This window comes from Macrotis lagotis, chromosome 5 (genome assembly GCF_037893015.1).
Source record: "Macrotis lagotis isolate mMagLag1 chromosome 5, bilby.v1.9.chrom.fasta, whole genome shotgun sequence".
NCBI lineage: Eukaryota > Metazoa > Chordata > Mammalia > Peramelemorphia > Peramelidae > Macrotis > Macrotis lagotis.
Window position 1 is genome coordinate 105,187,150 of NC_133662.1, and position 14,318 is coordinate 105,201,467.

The window sequence follows — 14,318 nt, forward strand, 5'->3', positions numbered from 1 at the left end:
GCGCCGGAGCTGCTGCGGGCGCGGGGGGCGGGCGCCGGAGCCACAGCTGGGAGGAGCCGCGGGCCGGGCCGGGCCCAGGGTGGCCCGGGCCGGGCCGTGGAGTCCGGCCCGGGGAACTTCCAGCAAGTCCGCGCGCTCCACGGACACCGGAGCTCAGGCTGGGAGCATGCACGCAGCTCCGCGTGCCACATTTTCATCTTCCCCGTGGGCATTTAGCATTTGTTTTTGTTTTCTTTTGCAAGGCAATGCCCAAGGCCACACAGCTAGGTAATTAGTGTGTGAGTCTGCACTTGAACTCAGGTACTCCTGACTCCAAGGCTGGTGCTCTATCCACTGCGCCATCTAACTGCCCCACGATAATATTCCTTCTTTCTTTCTTTCTTTCTTTCTTTCTTTCTTTCTTTCTTTCTTTCTTTCTTTCTTTCTTCTTTCTTTCTTTCTTTCTTTCTTTCTTTCTTTCTTTCTTTCTTTCTTTCTTTCTTTCTTTCTTTCTTTCTTTCTTTCTTTCTTTCTTTCTTTCTTTTGTTTTTGCAAAGCAATAGGTTTAAGTGACTTGCCCAAGGCCACACAGCTAGGCAATTCTTAAGTGTCTGAGTCTGCACTTGAACTCAGGTACTCCTGACTCCAGGGCCAGTGCTCTATTCACTGCGCCATCTAACTGCCCCACTATATACCTTTTTCTTTCTTTCTTTCTTCCTTTCTTCCTTCCTTTCTTCCTTTCTTCCTTCCTTTCTTCCTTTCTTTCTTCCTTCCTTCCTTCCTTCCTTCTTTCTCTCTCTCTCTCTCTCTCTTTCTTTCCTTCCTTCCTTCTTTCTCTCTTTCTTTCTTTCTTTCCTTCCTTCCTTCTTTCTCTCTCTCTCTCTTTCTTTCTTTCTTTCCTTCCTTCCTTCTTTCTCTCTTTCTTTCTTTCTTTCTTTCCTTCCTTCCTTCTTTCTCTCTTTCTTTCTTTCTTTCTTTCTTTTCTTTCTTTCTTTCTTTCTTCTTTCTTTCTTCTTTCTTTCTTTCTTTCTTTCTTTCTTTCTTTTGTTTTTGCAAAGCAATAGGTTTAAGTGACTTGCCCAAGGCCACACAGCTAGGCAATTCTTAAGTGTCTGAGTCTGCACTTGAACTCAGGTACTCCTGACCTCCAGGGCCAGTGCTCTATTCACTGCGCCATCTAACTGCCCCACTATATACCTTTTTCTTTCTTTCTTTCTTTCTTCTCTTTCTTTCTTTCTTCTTCTTTCTTTCTTTCTTTCTTTCTTCCTTCCTTCCTTCCTTCCTTCTCTTCCTTCTTTCTCTCTCTCTCTCTCTTTCTTTCTTTCCTTCCTTCCTTCTTTCTCTCTTTCTTTCTTCTTTCCTATCCTTCTTTCCTTCTCTCCTTCTCTCTCTCTTTCTTTCTTTCTTTCCTTTCTTCTTCCATTCCTTCTTTCTTTCTTTCTTTCTTTCTTTCTTTCTCTCTCTCCTTCTTTCTTTCTTTCTTTCTTTCTTTCTTTCTTTCTTTCTTTCTTTCTTTTGTTTTTGCAAAGCAATAGGGTTAAGTGACTTGCCCAAGGCCACACAGCTAGGCAATTATTAAGTGTCTGAGTCTGCATTTGAACTCAGGTACTCCTGACTCCAGGGCCTTCGCTCTATCCACTGTGCCACCTAGCCACCCCAGCATTTGTTTTTCAGAGAGGCTCTAGGAGTGATGATCAGTTTCTCACTTTGTAGTATCATGGACTTAGAGTTAAAAAGAACTGACATTATTCAGATTTTGCACACCAGGACACTGAGGCCCATGAAAGGGAAGCAACTTCTTTATATTAGTACCGCCGTTCCTAATCCCTTGTCTTTCTAGTGTATTTGGTGTATTTCTGATGTGCAAAGGAACTGGGCCAGGTCTCAGACTCCCACATTCTACAGATGAGAAACTTGAGGCCCAGAAAAGACTACAAACTTGTCACTCTCACAGTTCCTAGAAGGGCTCCCTTGGATCTACAAAAAGCTTCTTAATTTCAAAATTTTAGGGGCAGCTAGGTGATGGGGTGGATAAAGCACCTGCCCTAGAGTCAAATCCGGCCTCAGACACTTAATAATTACCTAGTTGTGTGGCCTTGGACAAGCCACTTAACCCCATTGCCTTGCAAAAAAAAAAGAAAGAAAGAAAGAAGAGAGAGAGAGAGAGAGAAAGAAAGAAAGAAAGAAAGAAAGAAAGAAAGAAAGAAAGAAAGAAAGAAAGAAAGAAAGAAAATTAAAAAATTTTATACACACTGCCACCATTGGTAAACAATTGCTCCATAACACATAAATAAGAGATCTCAAAGGACAATATTTATCAACAAATGATGTTGTAGGTGTTCAAATACTTTGCAAAGTTGTGACTACTGTTACATTCCACAAGTCAGTTGGAAGGAGCCTTAGAGATAATTTGACCCCACTCCTTAATTTTACAAAGGAAGAAATGAAGAACCAGAGACTTGTCCAAGATCATAGCAAGGAAATTTGAAGTGAACTTCTCTGAACCTCAAGTCAACGCTCTTTTTAGAATACTACAAATAGTTCTGTCACCATCCTCTTCACCAATGTAGCCAGTTCTCTATAACTTGGTGATTCTTTTTTTTTTCTAGAAAAGTAATTCCAAATATGATATGATATGACCCCCTCTGTCCAGGACCTCATTCTTATACTATATGCACATAATTCATCATCATAGCAATAAAACTCTGAACTTTAATATCTTTCATTTTGCAAAAGCTATTTTAAGCCTTAATATCACTTCATCCAAAGGCTATGCCCCTAAAGCCAAGATGATGACAATTATTCTTATAGTATCAAAAATAGTTAGCATTTCTGTAGCCTTTAAGGTTTGCAAAGTGCTTTCTATACCTTATCTCATCTAATTCTCACATACATGAGAGGGATATTTCATAAAAAAGTCTTGTCCTCATCTTTTGAGGCCTCTGTTTTGCTCAAAAAGCAGTAATAAGATGTGCCAACCTTATTAATCAATTCTGTGGTGCCACAATCTGGATTTTAGTTTCTGGTGACATGCTTTCAATTTAATCACATAGAATGTCCTCAAAAAGGAACTTAGTTGTCTTGATCATTGTAAACTTCTCAGAGGTGGAGGCTATATCTGTGTGCTGTATAGATAAGAAATACTCAGTGACTACTTGTTAATTGATATGTCCTTGAAATTTGCAGCTGCTATCCAGGAAAGCTATTTATTGCTCCTTACTATTCACCATCCCCCCCTGAAATTCCTATCCCCTATTTAAAATGTTTGATTTTCTTTTGATATACATAAATAAGTCCATAGATTTATAGTGTAATTTATTACCTATCCATCCTTTTCAAAGCTTATCATCTTATGCTTTGCAAAAAGAATTGGAAATTGAGGGGATGTCTATCAATTGGAGAATGACTAAATAAACTGTGGTATATGAATGTTACGTAATTCTATTATTCTGTAAGAAATCATAAGAGGCTAGACTTCAAAAAAAGGCTGAAAAGACTTGCATGAACTGATGCTGAGTGAAGTGAGCAAAACCAAGACAACAGTGTACACATTAGCAGCAACATTATGAGATGATCAGCTATGATGGATACAGTTCCACTCAGTAATTCACTGATCAAGAATAATCATAAGAAACCAGTTAAGGAAAATGACATCCACATCCAAAGGAAAACTATGGATTCTGAATGCAGAGCAAATACTATTTTCAATTTTTAAAGCTTTTAGTTTGTTTCTTTCTCGTGGTTGTCTTTCCCTTTAGTTCTAATTCTTCCTTTACACCATGACTAATATGTTATACATAATTGTACACATACAATCTATATCAGATTGTTTGCTGCCATTGGAGAGAGGGAAGGAAATAGAGGTGGTAGGAAAAATGTGGAACTCAAAAACTTCAAAAGGATGAATGATGAAAACTCTTCTTGCACGTTACTTGAAAATAAATAAATAAAAAATATGCTTTGCAAAATTTTGAGTGCTGCAATTATATCTCCTAGATCTCAAAAATGATCTCATAACCTATCTCTTAGCTTCTCAGAATTGCAAAGTGCTTATTAACATAAAATCACTAATATCAGTTATTTTATACTTATTGAAATAAAAATTGAAAGGCAACAGCATATTAGAACCTAACAGATAATTAATAAATGCTTGCTGATTGATTTATTGATTAGTGTACTCACCTCAAAAATAAAAAACCATTTATTAAAAGTAAATTCAAATCCTAGCATAAAACCCTAAAAGACCTAGGGTCAAGTCCTGTCTGACTGTACTGACAGTGGATAACTTAATAAACCTTTTAGTACTCTTGACAAATTCCCAAGACTATAAGTTCTTAATTTTGCATTGCTAGAAAGAGTATCCTTATCACAGATTCAATCCCTTGTAAAACACTTGCCCTAAAAGTTTCTACCAGTTTTGTCTTCATTTATCAGTGCCATTGATTCTTCTGAAATAATGTCCTAAGTGAGAAATAACCCTATTTTCCATTGATGGTCTTTCTCCATACCTCCTATCCCAACATCCCCCAAAACTCCAGTCTCTCAGAATCCAGAGTGAGAGCTATTGTGTTAGCAGCAAACACCTTCCTCTACTTACCAAAGCATTTCTATACAATTCCTACTGCACTAGAAAAAGCAATTCACAAATTTTCTAGAATGGTTTATAGATTAGGAATCTATATATGTGTATGTGTAGGCATGACTTTTTTGATAGCAACAGTAAAGTATAACCTGCAAGCTGCTAAAAATATTAATTCCTTAGTAGTAATACAGGAGATGTTTCAAAACCTTAAGTTTAATTAAAAAAAAAAGCTCAGCTGAAATCTCCCATTGTGGAGGAGGCAGGACTCCTTCTGTACTCTCATACACACCAATAATTTTTGTGTTTGCCTTGCCCATTAGACTGCAAGTTCTTTGAAGGCAGGGGCCGTTTTTTTGTCTTTCTTTGTATTTCTAGTGATTAGAATAGGGCCTGACACAAACAGCAGGCACATAATAAATGCTCTAAACTCACCTATGACTCTAGAGCTATGGAATATAGTCAGTCAGAGTAATTTGAATTCTTTTTCTAAACTTACAACATTGATGGTCGTTTGCAGCTTCAATTTAAGGAATTCTATCAAAGAAAATTTACCATGGGTCTAGGATTGAACAATCCATAACTAAGGAGTCATTCTTCATTATGATTTTTCTCAAGACTACATCCAAATTGATTTTTCAAAATTCAGGAAACTGAAAAATATATTCACATATGCTTTTTATGTAATGATGCAAGACTACATAGAATAATGAACCTATTTTCTGGTAATGTTCAAATTGAAGAGTAAATATTCACCCTTCAAAAACTTTTTTTTCTTTCTTCTCAAATCCCATCTGCTAAATGAAACTTTTCCTGAGTCTCAAAGACACTAGTACCTCACCTTTGAAATGATATAGAATGGATTTTACAAATATTTCTAAGTGAATATGCTATCTAAGGGAATGTTTCATATTTATCTTTGTTATCCTTAGGGTAAGAACAGTTCCTGGCTTATTGTAGGAATTTAATTAATGCTTCCTGATTGATGAATTAGGGAGGCTTTGTGGCAGTATAAGAAAGACATTGACCTTGGAGTAAGAAGGCCTAGGTTTGAATTCTGCCTCCAACACACCTATGTGAACTTAGATAAGTTGTCTTAGCTCTCTGAGAGTCAGGTTTTTTATTCAAAAATCCAGGGGTTTGAACTAGAGAGCCTGCCTCTAAGTGCCTTCTCAATTTAGACCTATAGTTGTTATTACTCTTATGCTTCTAAGTCTTAGCTCTAATCCTTTTCACCAAAAAACACTAAAAGTCAAAAGTATTAGAAACAGTGTGGTATATTGGAGAAAATGTAAGTTTTGGAATAAGAGAATCTGAGTTCAATCTCATCTCTGCAATATATACAACCTGTATGATCTTGAATAAGTTATTTCCCCTCCTTGGACCTCAATTTTTTCCATTTGTAAAATGGATTAAATGACTCTAAAGTTCCTTTTATCTCTAAATGTATGATATTTTGAGAAGTGATAGAAAAATGACAGGACTTCTAGAATATATTTATTAGGGTTTTCACAAGTACAGTCAAACAATGCAAAAAGTCCCTTTTCTAGGGAGAGGGAGAGGGAGATTGTGTTGTGTTGTGTTGTGTTGTGTTGTAATAAGCATATTGAGACATAGGGTGCCTGAAATTTTTGATTTAGTGCTGCCATTAAGAAAATTAAGAGAAAAATTTCTATTCAAAAGACCAGGACCATGGGACTTACTAGGATTTTTCTAACTCTCCATCTATCTACTATAAAACATACAACTCAGACACAGTCATTTCTTTTTTTTATTGATATTTTATTTTATTTTTCCAATTACATGTTATGCAAGTTTTTCAGCATTCATCCTCATGCATATTCATATTTTTCAGTTACATAATTCCCTTCCACCCTCCCTTCCCACTTTTGTTCCCTCAGTGGCGAACAGTCAGGTGAATATTGTAAATACACATTAGTGTTTAGCATGTTTACAGATAGTCATTTTCAATATGAGGCATCAGAATTAAGGAAAAATTAAGAAAACCATGAGATAGGAAAGAAAAACATAAGAGAAATTTTTTAAAAAGTGAATGCAGTGTCCATTCAGAATCTGAAGGGGTTTTTTTGGGGGGGGTTGTTTTGTTTTTTTTCCTCTGGATAAGGATAGCATTATACATAGTTATTCTCCTAGCTCTCTGAACTGTTGAGAGGAGCAGTATCCATCAAGATTGATCAACTTCCAATGTTATTGCTAATGTGTACAATGTTCTCTTGGTTCCACTCCCTTTTCTCAGTATCAGATCCCATAAGTCATTCCATGCTTCTCTAGAGTCCGACCATTTATGGTTTCTTATAGAACAGTAGTATTTCATAACATGCATGTACCATAACTTGTTCAGTCATTCCCCAGTTGATTGGCATCCCCTCAATTTCAAGTTCTTTACTACTACAAAAAGAGCTGCTATGAATATTTTGGAACATGTGGACTTTTTCCATTTTTTTATGATTTCTTCTGGATATAGACCTAGTTTGGGAATTGCTGGGTCAAAGGGTTAGTTTTATTGCTCTTTGGGCATAGTTCCATCTTGCTCTCCAGAATGGTTGGATCAGTTCACAATTCCACCAGCAATGCATTAATGTCCCAGTCCTCCTACAACCTCTCCAACATTGATCATTTTCCCCTTTTTGTCATCTTAGCCAATCTGATAGGTGTGAGGTAATACTTCATGATTGTGTTAATTTGCATTTTTCTAATCAGTAATGATTTGGAGAATTTTTTCATGTGATTATATATAGCTTTAATTCTTCATTTGAAAACTGTTCATATCCTTTGATCATTTATCAATTAGGGAATGATTGGTAAATGTAATGATTTATAAATTTGATGCAATTCTCTAGATATTTTAGAAATGAGACCTTTATCAGAACCTCTAGCTCTGAAAATTGTTTCCTAGCTTTCTGTTTTCTTTCTAATTTTGGCAGCATTGGTTTTGTTAAACCAATTTATTTATTTGTTAAAATCTTTTAAATTTAATATAATCAAAGCCATCCATTACACTGCATGTACTCTTTTTTTTTTTTTTTTGCTTGGTCATAAATTTCTCTTGTTTCCATAGATCTGACAATATTTCTTGGTCTGTTATTTGCTCTACAGTGTGTACTTTATGTCTAAATCCTGTACCCATTTTGACCTTATTTTGGAATAGGGTGTGAGATGTGGATCTATTCTTAGTTTTTGTCATACTATTTTCCATTTTTCCCAATAATTCTTGTCAAATAGTGAGTTCTTATTCCAGAAGTTGATGTCCTTGGATTTGTCAGAAGATTACTGTAGTCATTTACTACTGTTTCTTTTGAACCTACCCTAATCAACTGATCCATTACTCTATTTCTTATCCAGTCCCAGGCAGTTTTAATGATTGCTGCTTTATAGTATAGTTTTAGATCTGGTAGAGCTAGGCCACTTTCCTTTAAAATTTTTTTCATCAGTTCCATTGATATTCTTGATCTTTTGTTGCTCCAGATGAATTATGTTACTATATTTTCTAGCCTGGCAAAATAATTATTTGGTGATTTGATTGGTATGGCACTGAATAAGTAATTTAATTTGGGGAGAATTGTCATTTTTATTATATTAGTTTGACCTAACCATGAACAATCGACATTTTCCCAATTGTTTAGATATGACTTCATTTGTGTCTGAGAAGTGCTTTGTAATTGTTTTCATACAGTTTCTGGGCTAGGCACAGTCATTTCAATGGTGTTTATTTTGACCACAAAGTGAAGGGCTCTCGGGATCAAATCTATGTGCATATTAAGTACATGTGATCACTACACATAATACTTTGATTTGTAACTATTGCCCATACCATGTGCAAGTTTATATTACAGCTATGTTAGGTTCTTATCCCCAAGAGGTTATAAGCTGTTTGAGGGTGGGGCATGGATCCTTTCTAAACTTTGAACTCCCCTAGAAACTTGCAGTATTTTGGCAAATAATGGGTACTTAATGAATGTTTGTTATAATATATAAAAATTAGCTTGGCACTGAAAATTCGTTAATTCTCTCTCTGGAGTTACAGAGAAGTGTACTTTTTCACTTTACTTTTCTTGCTTTGTTTTTTACAACATGGCTAATATGGAAATATTTTGCATGACTTCATATATAATTGATATTGCTTGCCTTCTCAATGGGCTGGGGAGGAGCTGGAGGAAGAATTTAGAAATCAAAATTTTTAAGTGAATGTTAAAATAAAGTAAAAATATTTTTTAAAATTAGCTAGGCACAAGATTAAATAATCATACCTCCCCTCCTTCATTGAAAAAATGAGCACCTATGGTTATGGAATATTGTAGATATTGTTGGATGATGTATTTGTTCACAGCTAATAAATTAGTTGATTTTTCTGAATTGTTTTTCTTTGTTAAATGTTTGTTATAAGAAAAGACTCACTTGGTAGAGGGGGAAGGAGGGAAACCTTCATAAATGAATGTGATATGAAAATTAAAGTGTAATCACTGTTTTATATCATTAAATAGATCATTGCATCCTCTAGTCCAAGTTCTTGGTTCTTTCTTGGTAGTTCCTTTGATGACTGAAAGTTTAAATAAATTAACCAACAATAAACATTCATAAAATTCCTGAGAGGTGCCAAGGATTGTGCTAAGTTCTAAGAACACAAAAAACAAAGAAAATGTGCTTGAACTCTAGAAATTTACATTCTATTTGGAAAGACAGCGTGCACATGTACAATATATACAGAAGACCAAAGTGTACACCACAGTTCATGTATGAAAACAAATACAAGACATTTTAAGGATAGAGAGCGCTTTCAGTTTAAAGATTCCAAAGAGGCTTAATGCAGACGGTATTAAGAAGAAGCTGAGCTGAATCTTGAAGGAAATGATGTATTCTATTAGGTAGAGATGAGGAGGGATGTATTCATGGGCAACGAAATACTTGGAGTGAGAAACAGCAAGAAGATAAATTTATTTGGAACATAGGGGACAATTAGGAGAGTAATACATTATGCAGTTAGAATGGTAGGTTGAGGATAATTGTAAAGGGATTTTTGAAAAAAGATTTATTTATTTTGAGTTTTACAATTTTTCCCCTAATCTTACTCCCCCCCCCACACAGAAGACAATTTGCCAGTCTTTACATTGTTTCCATGGTATACTTTGATCCAAATTGAATGTGATGAGAGAGAAATCATATCCTTAAGGAAGAAACATAAAGTAAAAGAGATATCAAGATCAGACAATAAAATATCAGTCTTTTTCTAAATTAAAGGTAATAGTCCTTAGTCTTTGTTCAAACTCCACAGTTCTTTCCCTGGATACCAATAGTATTCTCCATCGTAGACAGCCCCAAATTGTCTTTAAAGGGATTTTCTTAAAAGTTAAACAGAGGGGGGTGGCTAGTTGGCGCAGTGGACAAAGCACCGGCCCTGGAGTCAGGAGTACCTGGGTTCAAATTCAGTCTCAAACACTTAATAATTACCTAGCTGTGTGGCCTTGGGCAAGCCACTTAACCTCATTGCCTTGCAAAAAAAAAAGTTAAACAGAGAAATTATACATTTATGCTAATGGAAAAAGGGAGCCACTGGAGTGACCTGGTCAGACCATCCTTAAGGAAAATAACTTTGGCAGTTATGTGGAGTGGACAGATTGAAATGTGGAAAGACTTGAAGTAGGTAGTCCAATTAAAAGAACATCGGGATAGTCCACACAAGAGGTGATAATATGAGATAATATGAGATGAGAAGGCATAATCACAGAGTTGTCTGTTTGAGTATTGAGAAGAGGCTGAATATGAGACATTATAAAGGCAGAAATTGCAAGATTTGGCAACCATTTGGATTTGTTAGATAAATGACAGTGAAAAGTAAAGGATAATGGAAACATAGGAAGTTGGTAGACTGAAAGAAAGTGATTCCATGGACCAAAATAGGGACGCTTGGAAGAGAGGGGAACTTTTGAGTAATGAAAATGAATGCTGTTGGAGATGTGTTGGTTGATATGTTCACAGGATATTCAGTTTGAAATGTTTTATAAACAATGGTAATATGGAATTGGAACTAAATAAAGAGATTGATGCTGGATATATAGAATTATTGGCATGTAATGATCATTAAATTCATGGGAATTGGATCATAGATCTAGAGCTAAAAGACATATCAGAAACTATTTAGCCCAACCCTTTCACTTGGTCCATAAGGAAACCAAAACCAAGAGAAGTTAAGTGATTTGCCCAAAGACCTACAGGCATTAGGCATCAAAAGTGAGATTCATACCCAAGGTTTTTGACTGAACTCCCCCACCCTGACTTTACCATATTGTTACCATGAGAGAATGTAAAAAAGATTGAGAAGAAGGACCAAGACAGAGCCTTGGGACACAACCACAGTCAGTGGACATGATATGGATGATTAGTTAATAAAGGAGATAAGATATATCAATGAGAGGTAGGAGAAACATGAAAGAGCAGTGTCTCAAAAACCCTTAGAAGAGAAAGTATCCAGCAGGACAGAGTGGTCAATAGCAACAGGGATTCAAATTAAAAAGAGAGAGAGATGAGGGTTGAGAAGATTTAGCAAAAGAGATCATCGACACAATTTTAGTTCCAGTTGAATAATGAAATCAGAAGCTAGATTGCAAAAGGGTAAGGAACCAATTAGAAGAGAGGAAGTCGAGGCAATCAGTAGAATTGATAGCTTTGGACTTTGAGGTAGAATAAGGAGAGGCATTGAAAGATAGCTTAAGGGGATGATACAGAAAGAATTTTTCTAAGGATTAGGGAACTTGGACATATTTAAAGGAAAGAGGGAAGAAAAATAGGGAGAAGTTAAAGGTTAAATAAAAAGAAGAAAGTGACTGAGAAGGTAATCTACTGGGAGGGAATGAGATTAAGGGCACAGAAGAGAGATTGACAAGGACAAGGGTCATTTGATTATCAGAAGGTTAATCTAGGAGAAGAGAGCTGGGATGATGCCAGAGGGTTTAAGATGAAGAAAATGGAGAAAAGAGAGATTTCCCTTAAAAAGGATCTCAATGTAAAGTAAGGAAATGGGATTTATTTTTTTTTTACAGTGAAGGGGGGAATGGGTGTAGAAAGTTTTAGAAGAGAAGAGAAGAAAATGGGACAGAGAATCAATTAGGGAGGAATAAAAAAGCTGCCTTTCCACAGTAAAAGCCTAGTTGAAAGTAGATAACATAAATTTGTAGTGGAGTCAGCTCCTTTGGAATTTTTCTATCTCTATTCAGAAGAATTTGAGTAGCATTGGAAAAAGGAGATGATAGAGTAATTCATTGCTTGGCTTTGAATAGGTATTCACAAAAATATGACAAGGGAGCAAGAGAATCAAAATTAGAAAACTGTGTGGTACTGAACTACTTAAGTATGGGATTGGGATTGAGATTAAGAAGTGAAGAAAATTAATCCAGAGCAATTAATCCAGGACACATGGAGGACAAAAAATAAATTGGAGGGTTAAAGCAACAGGAGAGATAGAATAATAAGAGGCTGTGATCAGATAGAATAATATCTGGACTTTTGATCAGAGAAGGGGAATACTTTTGAGTGATGGTCAAATGTAGGGTGTGACTATTTGTGTGGTAGAGTGGAGGAGCATATCACAGGATCTGAGGAGATCAGGGAATTAGGAAATTAGGATATTTGTTCGATTATTTATTAAATACTATTTGTTTTCCTATTATATTCAATAGTAGTTTCTACCTATTATTTTTATAAGGTTTTGAACTTTACAATTTCCCTCCCCCTTCCCCCCCCATAGAAGGCAGCCTGATATCTTTACATTATTTCCATTCTATACATTGAAGGAAATTGAATGTGTTGGAAGATATGATTTATCCTTGAGGAGAAAATAATATATTAGAGATAGTAAAATTATGTAGTACATAAGACACTTTTTTTGTTTTTAGGGGTTTTTTTGGCAAGGCAAATGGGGTTAAATGAATTGCCCAAGGCCACACAACTAGGTAATTACTAAGTGTCTGAGGCCAGATTTGAACTCAAGTACTCCTGACTCCAGGGCCAGTGCTGTATCCATTGAGCCACCTAGCCACCCTTCATAAGACACTTTTTAAAAAAAAAATTGAAGGTAATAGACTTTGGTCTTTCTTTAAACTCCATAGTTCTTTCTCTGGATACAGCTGGAATTCTCTGTTGCAGGTACTCTAAAATTGTCCCTGATTATTGCATTGATCTAATGAGCAAGTCCATTAAGATTGATCATCACCCCCATGTTGCTGTTAGGGTGTACAATGTTCTTCTGGTTCTCCTCATCTCACTCAGCATCAGTTCATGCAGATCCTTCCAGGCTTCTCTGAAGTCCCATCCCTCCTGGTTTCTAATAGAACAATAGTGTTCCATAGCATACATAGACCACAATTTATTCAGCCATTCCCCAATTGATGGACATTCACTCAATTTCCAAATCTTTACTGCCACAAACAAAACTGTTATGAATTTTTTTGTACAAGTTATGTTTTTACCCTTTTTCATGATATCTTCAGGATATAGATCCCGTAGTGGTATTGCTGGATCAAAGGGTATTTTATTGCCCTTTGGGCATAATTCTAAATTGCTCTCCAGAAAGTTTGGATCAGTTCATAGCTCCAACAATGTATTAGTGTCCCAGATTTCCCCACATCCCTTCCAGGGAGTTAGGATATTTGAAAGAGCACCACTGAGTATGTTGAAGTCCCCCAGTAGAAGGTTAGGAATTGGGCATGAGAGAAAGATAATAAATTAAGCCCTGAATTCTGTGAGAAATGAGGGGATATGTCTGGGGGCCAGTAGGTAACAGTCACTCAGATCTGGATTTGGGTGATACATTTGGGTAGAGTGAACTTCAGAAAACAAGAAAGGCTGCCAAATGATGATGCAAAGGGAAGGCCGGAAGTAACAAGATTCTCCATCCAAGACCAGAGAGACAGAACTGGAATGAGGGGTATAGAGCAGCACTCCCATCCTTCATGTAAGTGATCAAGCTAAGCCACTTCCAGGAAAATATGTGACTTAATGCTAAAAAGACTTGATGTTTTGGTATGATACAGCAACCTCTAGGAAGTCTCTTGGATGGCATTGATAGTAACAAGGACCAGGGTGCTACATCAGTTTTAAAGGAGTAATGAAGCTTCCTGTCTGTGGAGTGTGTGACAAGTAGGTCTCTCTGCTTGGGTTCCTGTGAAGTTTCTGTGAAGTGTGGGTGAGAGATAATAATCTTCTACCCACTCTGGTTCCATGACTTCTTCAAATACATGACAGTTAATCTGGGCATTTAAGTTTAGGCTTTGAGTCCCTGGCTGCCTTTTCTGCTTTTAGCTTCTTTTCTATACATGACTGAAAAATGATGCACGTATTCATGTTCAGCTTTGAAGGATGCCTCAAAAGAGAGGTTGGAGTTCCTGGGTTCCTTAGACGGAATTAACTGGCAGAAGGAAGTTTCTAATTCAGAGAGAGAATGCCAACAATCTGAAAAATGAGGCCAAAACACATGGACTTGGGGTGGGGGATTGTTTAGACAATACAGAGCTAAGGTGAAACATAAAATCTCTATTCAGCAGCCTCAAAATAACTTAATTTTCTAAGATTAGTCTCATCCTCCCTGGGGACTGTAACAACAGTTATTTTACTACTTCTGCTTATTTTTCTGTCAATGAATGCTTGTGAGTCTCATGTATGTTAACCATTTTCATTTACATAGAAGAAATTAATAGCTATCTTATACCTGATTTCCATTGTACAATGAGCATATTTCTATTTGTGGGGA